Below are 10221 nucleotides of genomic sequence, written 5' to 3'. Positions count from 1 at the left end.
TGAGAAAAATAAAATAGGAACAAGGGGGTCCACTAGGAATGAAGGAAATTTTGCCTTGATCACAAATGATGTTACTGAACCCTCCACGTACAAAGAGGTAATAAAATATAAAGAATGGCAACAAGCTATGATTGAAGAATATAAGGCAGTTCAAGACAACAACACTTGGAAACTTGTTGATTGTCCTCAAAATGTTAAACCCATCGGATGCAAATGGGTTTACAGAATTAAGTACAACCAAAATGGAGAAATCGACAAGTACAAAGCTATACTTGTGGCTAAGGGTTTTGTGCAACATGAAGGCATTGATTATGAGGAGACTTTTTCTCCTACAGCAAAATGGAACACCATCCGCTTAACACTCACATTAGTAGCACAAAAAGGATGGAAAGTGCATCAGATGGATGTAAAGAGTGCTTTCCTCAACAGATATTTACAGGAAGATGTATATATGACACAACCGCCATGTTTTGATATTGAAGGGAATGAACATAAAGTCTGTAAACTAATTAAGGATTTATATGGGTTAAAACAAGCTCCACGAGCTTGGTATGCCAAAATGGATGAATACCTTCGGAAAGTTGGCTTTCAACGAAGTGAATCTGATGATACTTTGTATGTGCATCAACATGGTCAAAATCTAGTGATTCTTGTTATGTATGTAGATGATTTGATCATTACTGGAAACAATGATGATCATATTGTACAGGTGAAAAATGAGTTACATGCAGGTTTTAAGATGACATACTTGGGACTACTTCACTACTATCTTGGAGTTGAAGTATTCCAACGTCCACATCATATTTTCATTTCTCAAAGTAAGTATGCAGCAAAAGTTCTTCAGCGCTTTGGAATGCAGGATTGCAAGCTTGTTCTTACCCCCATGGAACAAAACTTGAAACTTTCAAAATTTGAAGGGGGGAAAGGTGGACAGCACTACTTATAGAAAATTGATTGGCAGCATAATTTATCTAACAAAGAATCGACCAGATCTATCTTATGCAGTTAGTATTCTTTCACGATTTATGCAGGAACCACGAGACAACCACTGGAATGCAGCCAAAAGGGTTCTACGATATATCTAAGGAACAAAAGATTTTGGTCTTCTTTACAAAAAGACTAAAAACTTTGTACTTGGTGGATTTTCAGATGCCAACTTTGCTGGCAATATTGATGATCAAGCATCAACCTCCGGTTATTTAATGAACATCAGGTTAGCTACAACATCTTGGAGTTGCAAGAAACAAGCTACAGTGGCCACTTCTTCAGCCGAAGCAGAATACATATCAACATGGGAAGCAGAATGTGAAATTGTTTGGTTGCGCAGAGTTTTGCAAGATTTGGGCATTACTCAAGCAGAAGCTACATCATTATTCATCGACAGCCAGTTAGCCATAAATCTTTCCAAGAATCTCGTTTTTCATTCCAAAACAAAACATGTGGACACCAAGTATCATCACATTAGATCACTCATTTCCAAGAACGTCATCAAGCCAGTTTCTTGTCCTTCAGAAGATCAGGTCTCCTATATTTTCACAAAACCACTTGGCAGGATCAAATTTACTAAGTTCAGAGATGAACTTGGTATCTGTTGTAATGTATCTTTGGATCATAGGGGGGAATGTTAGATGATCCAAAATACAAAATTCATAGTTCACAAAGTTAGGATAGAATATTTAATTAAATATTGGAGACACTTAGAAATAGAATATTGTTGTAAAAGATATGACATCTAGAATAATGTCGTATCTTAGGCTCCAATTTAGGAGTAGAGTTAGTAGATTGGTTAGAATTGAATTTATTGTAAATGGACACTTGTTAATTTAATAAGTAGTCCATAACTAGAATAGGTTAGGAAATTAAGCTTATATATAGTTCATTCTCCTGATTGCAATAGTGTTGGAGTGTGTGTGTAAACTCTTGCAAAATTATTATGTAATTTCTTTTCTGATTAATAAAATTGTGTGTCTGAGGACACTTCTACCATTATTGACCTTGAAAATTGATTTTGAAAAGGTTGGCCTTGGAAAAGCAGGCCTTAAAGAAATTGACTATGAGGTTGACCCTGTAGAACCTCCCCTTGGAACGGTGTTTACACATACGGTATACTAGACTGCATCATAGGTATTTGGGTTATAGACTGAATCATAGAAGTAGTTTGATAAGTAGATACCTGAGGAATAGTATGAGTAGTTGGTTGTACTGTTACTTGAGAAGTAATGGGAACATTTACCTGTGATACACTTGGTATGGGAATTCGTAGTGAACTCGTAACTGGAGTTTGAATAGATATTGGCACAACAGACTGAACTGGGTTTTGTGGAGTACTCAAGACAGGTTGTTGCAATGGTTGTTGAACAAGTGTCAATGGATAACCCTAAAAAGGTTGTTGGACTTGAATATGAATTCCTTGAACATGCATTGGATGGATAGGTTGTCCGATAGGCTGAACTGGTTGATAGTTGGGCACTTGAGGAGCAACTGGAAACGATTGTTGGTTATATGACGAATTCCAGATAGTGTTCATCCCAAGGAATGGAGTACCAACAATGTGTTGAGATACAATAGGTTGACCTAAACCAGTTTGAGGAACCTGACCATAAAGTGGATAATTTCTGGTAGGAGCTTTCCCTCCACCTATAGGATAATTTAAACTAAGGTTGTCCTCCTAGAGGCCGGTAATAACCACCTATTGGGTTTGTTTGAGGATTACCTACATTGTCAGAAATCATGTTTATATACTGATAAAATTTCAAACCTTGAAGTGTAGGATCAGTTAACCCAGTTGACATAGTTAAAGGTTGAGTTGAGAGAGAAGCTCCTGAATATGTCCTAGAAAGAGATTTATATCTAGGAGGCACTAATGGGCCACCATATAAAGTTGACTCTCGAGAAGCAGAAAACATAGATGTACCTGATGACATACTTCCAGAAGCCATTTTAGAGAAATCAAAGCCTGGTATAGTATAGTAAGGAGTAGTGTATCGTGGGATACCTTGACTTAAAAAGTTCAAGGGTGTGAAATACCAAGGGTCATGGTGAAGAGATCTAAAGAGAAGTTATGAAATGTCTGTTTGATCCTTAGTAAAAACTAGTGTATGAGGCGATTCTTCCTCTTCGTCTAAGGCAAGTTCTTCGATGTTAATAAGACTAGGAGGAATACTATCAGTGATACGCAATTTTATATGTGGTGAACACAGAGGACTCGGAGTAGGGGCTATAGCAATTGAAGGTGATTTAGGCTCAGAAATTTCAGACTCTAGTTCTTCGATATCTAGTTCAATTAATTGTGAATCTGAAACCTCTCCGGTATCTAATTCTATTTGAATAAATTCAATAATTATTAAATTAGTTCCTTCTGAGTGTGATTCTAGTTTTTGAAGTTGATCAAGTTCATATTTTCAGATCCTAGAATAGTATATGTTTCTGGTTGATTTACTTCAATCCCTATTACATCAAATTCTATAATAGTATAAGTTTTAGGTTCTACTGTAGTCCTGGATCCTGATGATTTCGATTTTTCAGCTTTGATCTCTTCTAACTGACTCGGTGTATACTCAGGGGTTTTCCCTAGCATTCTATGTTATTTTCTCGATAATTTAGCCATGATGAAATCTTTAATTAATGATTTACACAATATTTAAATTACACCTAAAGTGTCTAAAAAATAAAAACAACAAAAAAAGTAACACACGCTAAAAAACTAGGAGTTCAAACCATACAAACTGACTTCTCACAAAGATCAATAATTACTAGTTGGTGATGAAATCCAACGTCGTAGAGATCAAGGTGAAAAGATTTATAGATATGAGTGTTTGGAACTAGTTACCCTAACAACCTTCTTAATGAAACAGTCTGGGGAAAGTAACTTCGATTATACCATCTTGAGCAAAGATTACACTCCAAAAAGTCCAAGTGAGTCTAGTCAACATCTGTTCCAAGTAAATCAGGACCTTCCCTCTGTCATCACCTTAGGTATAGCCCTAGGATTATAGGTCACTAAGTTTACCAAATACAAAAAATTTACCCGGGGGGCAGTCATATATCGGACATACATGCAAGGGGAGAGTAACAAACTCAATCCCCTTGAAAGCTCCTCCACATGATCAATTGGAGGTTTACTTTCAAGTGACCCCAAGTATCTTTCGGTAGCATTTTTATATGTGAAAATCACTCCATCATAGCCAATGAAGTGGGTACGATCACTTCACCACATCTGACATGATCTCGTGCTTAACTCATGTATAAGAAGAGCTTCCCAGAGAAAAATTGACACGACTCAAAATCCTCTTTCAATCAAACATGCAATTTGCAATTTTTTAATTCAATGAATTTCTAATTAAGAGAAGGCAAAAGTTTCTTTGATTTTTCAAAATGAAATACAAAACTCAAAACTTCACTAGTCCTTTATAAGATAGCCAATTTCATTTCCAATGCAATGAACATGCAAAAATAAACTAAGATCCAAACTTGCATAAAGATCAAACAAACCAAAAATACCCTTTATCATTTATCACTCAAAACTTTTTAACACACGGACATCAAGAAAAATTCATTTTCCCTATGAATGCTTTGATTTGATGATATCAAGAATGTAATTGCAAAAAATTCCAAGATTGAAAAGAAACAATTCCTTCTATCATTTAAAAATGACAACAATTCTTCACAAAAACATTAAATCTCGAGAAACTCTAATTTGTAATTAAATAAGAATTTGACCACAAATCAACAATATTAAGAAGTAGACCGGTTTGTTTGATAGAAAAAGATAGGGAGACAGTAACCTTAAGGATAACCTATCTCTTTTTCATCAATTAGAAAACCAACCAAACAAAACCCTAATCAGTTTTTGCAAAGGGATTAATTCTCAAAAAATCTTAACAAAGCACTCAAACGAGTTCAGAAGAGATGTTAAACAATCTAAACAAACATAATGACACTTCCAGAAATCAAAATTCAGATCATGGTTGAGAGAAAAGCTAAATTTTCAAAAATTTCAAAGGACTACGTGGGTTAAAGGTGCAACACAGTGCACATGCGCTTGGTTTCTAAGGGAACAACAACACAGAAATGTGCTCTGTTGGTGAACAAAAATAGCGTTGGGATCATACACACAAGAAAAAATAAAAAATCAAACAATCAACCATACGAATCTAAAAATTAATTATTTTATGAAGGCTCAAGTCAAGCTAACCAGGAAGGATCAGAAAACAAAACTAAGGATAGGAATAGAACAATAACGTTCCCCAACGCAGTTGCCAATTTATTATAGCGGACAAATCCCCCTTGCTGACAAGAGCAATCTCGCTAGATCCTAAACAGAAACTAGAAACAAATAGCCAATTGAAATTACTATTTCCCTAAGTTTATCTCATTTTAATTATAGATATAAAAGATGGTAAACGAGCCTCTTACCTGTTCACAAAATGCTTGATGAAGATCCCTTGCTGTGTCTTGATGCAGCCTCTCAATGCTTGATAAAACCTGCAACCATAAAAATAAGAAGGATCAAAAGCATATGCGACATAATGATTCAAACAAACTTAACTTAATGATCAAGGAGATTAGGAATTGAAATTTCTTTAATGAACATCTAAATAATTATAGACCATTCATCGCTCTAATAAGACAATTCAATGGAGAAAAGCATTCATTTGTATTAGTCAAAGATAAAGAAGAGCCTTACAACCTTTTCCTTGATGTAGTGAGGTTCCTCCCAAATGTATCCAATCTCCTCCTTAGATAATAAGCTTTCCAATCTCAAACTAGCATCATAAGTTTATCTTCTCTAAGTTCTGACATCTTTAATCCCTCTGCCCTCTAGTCATTTTATAGGCCAAGAGGAACAAGTTTCATATCCAAAAGAGGAGGGTGAGATCCTCTAATTGAGGGATTAGGTTTCCTTGAGGAAAGGGATTAATATCCATCATCTAATGGTTATAGCTCGAATAGGCATCACCTGGAAGATTTCAGTTGGGATATATTCGACCAACTATGTTTCTAAAATGTACTTTTTTATTTTTACTTTCTTTGATTCATCTGCGCAATCCACAGTGGTAGATAGAGCGCAGTTCTACATTGTTCTCGAGGATAATTTCAGCGAATGCACAGAAACGTCTAGAAAAAAATGCGCAAGACCCACTTAACAAAGTATAAAAGCTATTTTTCCCAAAGTTCTCATCTTCTTCAAGGTATTTTTGGTTATTTTACCTCTAAGGGAATTCAATGAAACATGTTCATGGATGGCAAGAAATTTTTTTATATCGATCAAATGTCATGGTGAAAAAATTATGTGTAACAATAACTTGATATATTTCCTTAGGAAAAAATTTGAAGTCTTTAACATGTTTAAATCATTTAAGGCTTTGTGGAAAATTAGACAGAGAAGAATATTAGGGTGTTGACGACAGATAATGGTGGAGAGTTCTACAAGAAGGAAATTCAAGAGTTTAGTAAGAAGTGTGGTATAGCACAGCAGAAGACTACTCCATACACACCTAAGAAAAATGGATTTGTAGAAATAATGAACTTGGCCTTGATGGAAAATGAAAGGATCATGCTTAGTGGTGTTGGGTTAGGATAGGAATTTTGGGCAGAGGTAGTGGATATTGCATGTTTCCTAGTTAATAGATCACCTTCATCAACATTGGAGGGTAAGACTCCACATGAGGTATGGACTAGTAATAAACCATCTCTCTTAGATCTCATGGTATTTGGTTGTGATGCATATGTACATGTTCCAAAGGAGAAAAGAACCTATTTGGATAGTAAATCTGAAAGGGGCATATTTATTGGTTATAAATATGGTTTAAAATATTACATTATTTGGAACCCGAAAACAAATAAGGTTGCATATATTCAAGTTGTGGTATTTAGAGAAGTGAAGGATGTCATCAAATAGGAAGTCCTACCAAGGGAAAAGGAACCAGTGAAGATAGAGTTTGAACTAAAGGGTGAAGAATTAGACTCCACAGAAGAACTAGAATCGGAACACACTATGGTTTTGAGGAGATCAATTCTGGAATGAAGGTATCTAGAGAGGTATTGTTGGGTGATTTAATTGTTAGTTAAATCCCTGTCATTTAATTTTTCAACACGGGGTTCGTAGAACTGACGAGGTATACATGTACTATATGTACTAGGTGGTTACTTATCAAAATAGATTAATCTAATGCAATTAAAACTAATTACAAAGTTAATTAAGTCAATCTAATCCAAGTCAAACCAAACGTAAAGAAATTGAAATCACACTTGCTTTAAAATGAACTCACTCTTGCATAATGAAATCACACCACTCTTGCATAAATGAAATCACACTTGCAAAATTGAAATCACACCACACTTGCATAAGTGAAATCACACTTGCTGAATTGAAATCATACTCACACCTGCTAAATTGAAATCACACTCACACCTGCTGAAAGGAAAAGCACACTTGCATAAAATGAAAACACACTTGCTGAAAAGAAATGAAATAAAATAACTACACTATGTTACCAATATGTATAACTATGTGCAAACTATGGTTGATGGGGACCCTCCATTCCTCAACAAGCACGTCGAACAAACTATCACATCCTGGAGATTAAAGTGGCAGTATGTATTTCATAAAATGAGTTATAAGATATTACAACAATTCTCTCTCCCCACTTTACAAACCACATGGATGGAACTTGGAACCTCCAACTAGAAACTAACACTAACACAAACAACAACACTTACTAGTTACTTACAATTGACAATTGATAAATAACAGCCCTTTGTATGAAGGGATCACTCCTATTTATACAAAAATTTAGGATAACTATACAATAAATTTAGATCCTTAGATCTCTCCCAAATCCACATTTATCTCTTGTGATTACAACCAATCTCCTAAAAATGTAAGATACAAATCCTCTGATTCATGATTCTTCTCATTTGCATGTGCATATTTAATGATCCACATATTCTACAATTATTCCATAAATCCTCATGAGTTGGAATTTGAAATTCGAATTTGTGGTTGGATGGCCAAGTAGGACCCTTCTAGAATCTCCAAGTAGGCCTAAAATATCAAAAAACTCATAACAATTTTAGATATATATGAAAATATGTTAATTTCCTAATATTTAATCACAATTCACTTATAATACTTAAAATTAATGAATTGGAAAATAATAATGATAAACCCATGTAATGATGAAAATGGTTACTTAATGTAACGTTATGGAGTTACAGAGTTATGGAATGATGGTAAAACGATGGAGATGAAGATGAAAATGGATGAAATTTTGGAAGCCCAATAGGTATATTCCATCTGATTTCCATTCAAAAAAATTTATTGCTAATGATGATACTAGAACTATCAGGGAGGCAGTAGATTCATAGGATGAAAAACTCTCGAAAAATGCCATGGTTGAAGAAATGGCAGCCTTAAACAAGAATGAGACTTGGGATCTAGTGGAGTTGCTAGTTGGAAGAAAACCCATTAGCAGCAAATGGATGTTTAAGAAGGAGATGAATGCAGAAGGAAAAGTGGATAAAAACAAATCTCATTTAGTAGAAAAGGGTTATTCCCATGTGCAAGGAATTGATTTTGATGATATTTTTTCTCTTATTTCCAAGTTAGTTTCTATTAGATTACTTTTATTTGTTACAGTTGCTTTTGATTTTGAGGTAGAATAGATATATGTGAACACAACATTCCTGTATGGGGATCTGGAAGAAGATATCTACATGAAGCATCCAAAAGGATTTGCATTGAAAGGTAGGAAAGAATTTGTATGTAGGTTAAAAAATTATTTGTATGGGATAACGCAATCATCAAGGATGTGGTATCAAAAATTTGATACATATATAAGGACTTAGCTTCAAAAGAAGAAAAGAAGATATTTTTGTTTAATTTAAATTAGTTGGTGATCATTTTATTTATTTGGTATTATATGTGGATGATATGTTGTTGATTGGAAATGAAAAAGAGATTATCTAGGATGTATAGAACCAATTGTCCTCTATATTCGACATGAAGGATCTTGGTGCTGAAAAAAGTATTTTGGGAATGGAAATTACAAGAGATCAGACAAAGACGAAACATTGGTTAAATTAGAGGAAGTATCTCAAGACAATATTGCAAATGTTCAATATGCAGGATAGTAAACTAGTACATGTTCTTATTCCTGTAGGCGTAAATTTATCTGCAAAACAGTGTCCTAAGTCATAGGAAGAAGAAGAGTACATGCCTCGTGTTCCATATGTGAGTGCAGTAGGACATTTGATGTATGTAATGTTATTTACTAGAACATAGATTACACATGCAGTGGGAGTATTGAGCAGGTTTATGTTGTTAGAGTCGGTCTGGTCAGTCCTGCGTCAAAGATCAAAACTCTTTATGCATTTCATGTTTAGATGTCCCGCTCTATTCACTCAGCTGCATTTTGCTAGGGGCATGCCATGATCTGATGGAGAAATTCATGCTAATCATTTCCCCTCATGTCTGGCTCCTGCTGGCTTATGTCTTTGCGTCAAATAATCAAAAAGTCCATAACATCCAAGGTCTGGTCCTTCAACAGGACAAAGGTCATCTTTGGTCATTAGGTCTAGGGATTGATCAGTTTGGTCTTGAAATATGTCCAGTATAGCCATGCAGGCCAGAGGTATGTTCTTGCAAAGTAATGATCCGCAAAGTTTCACCATCATATTGATAGACTTCGACTATTCTTCAAAACTCTGTTTTGAAGAAAAGTCAAATAGTGTCATTTGTGACAAAATTTTCAAAAAGAGTCGACAATTGATTTCTTCAGGTGCAGTCATGGTTTCCGGGGCCAAATGTCCTGTTGTACAGTCCCTGCAAAGAGTGCCGAAAATTTCATCATTTGAGCCGAAATTTCAAAGGGAAAGTGAAAATCAGTGTGTTTTAAAGTCAGTGAAAAAAGTGCAAAACACAACATTAGAAAAATGGGTTTTCAAGGAAGCAAAAATTAAACCCATCTCTTCCAAGGCTATATATACACGTTTTCATCCAAATCAAGGGCAGTGTGCTATTACAAGCCTTCGAGAGACGTTGCAAAGGTGTGAGTGTGAAATTGTGAGCGTTTGAGTGAGTTGGAGGTGGTTTTAGAGGGTGCAGCGCATATACCCAGGAGCGCGGCGCACACGGAGCCTGCCCACAGTTTAATTTTTCTAAGGGCGCGGCACACTGGGCTTTGTGCGCAGAGCACACAGACAAGGACCAAAAACAGT

This window comes from Pinus tabuliformis, chromosome 1_2, assembly GCF_031772625.1.
Source record: "Pinus tabuliformis cultivar Carrire ecotype Pingquan chromosome 1_2, CPIR1, whole genome shotgun sequence".
NCBI lineage: Eukaryota > Viridiplantae > Streptophyta > Pinopsida > Pinales > Pinaceae > Pinus > Pinus tabuliformis.
The sequence above is the reverse complement of the archived record's forward strand: the minus strand, read 5'-3'. Positions refer to the sequence as shown.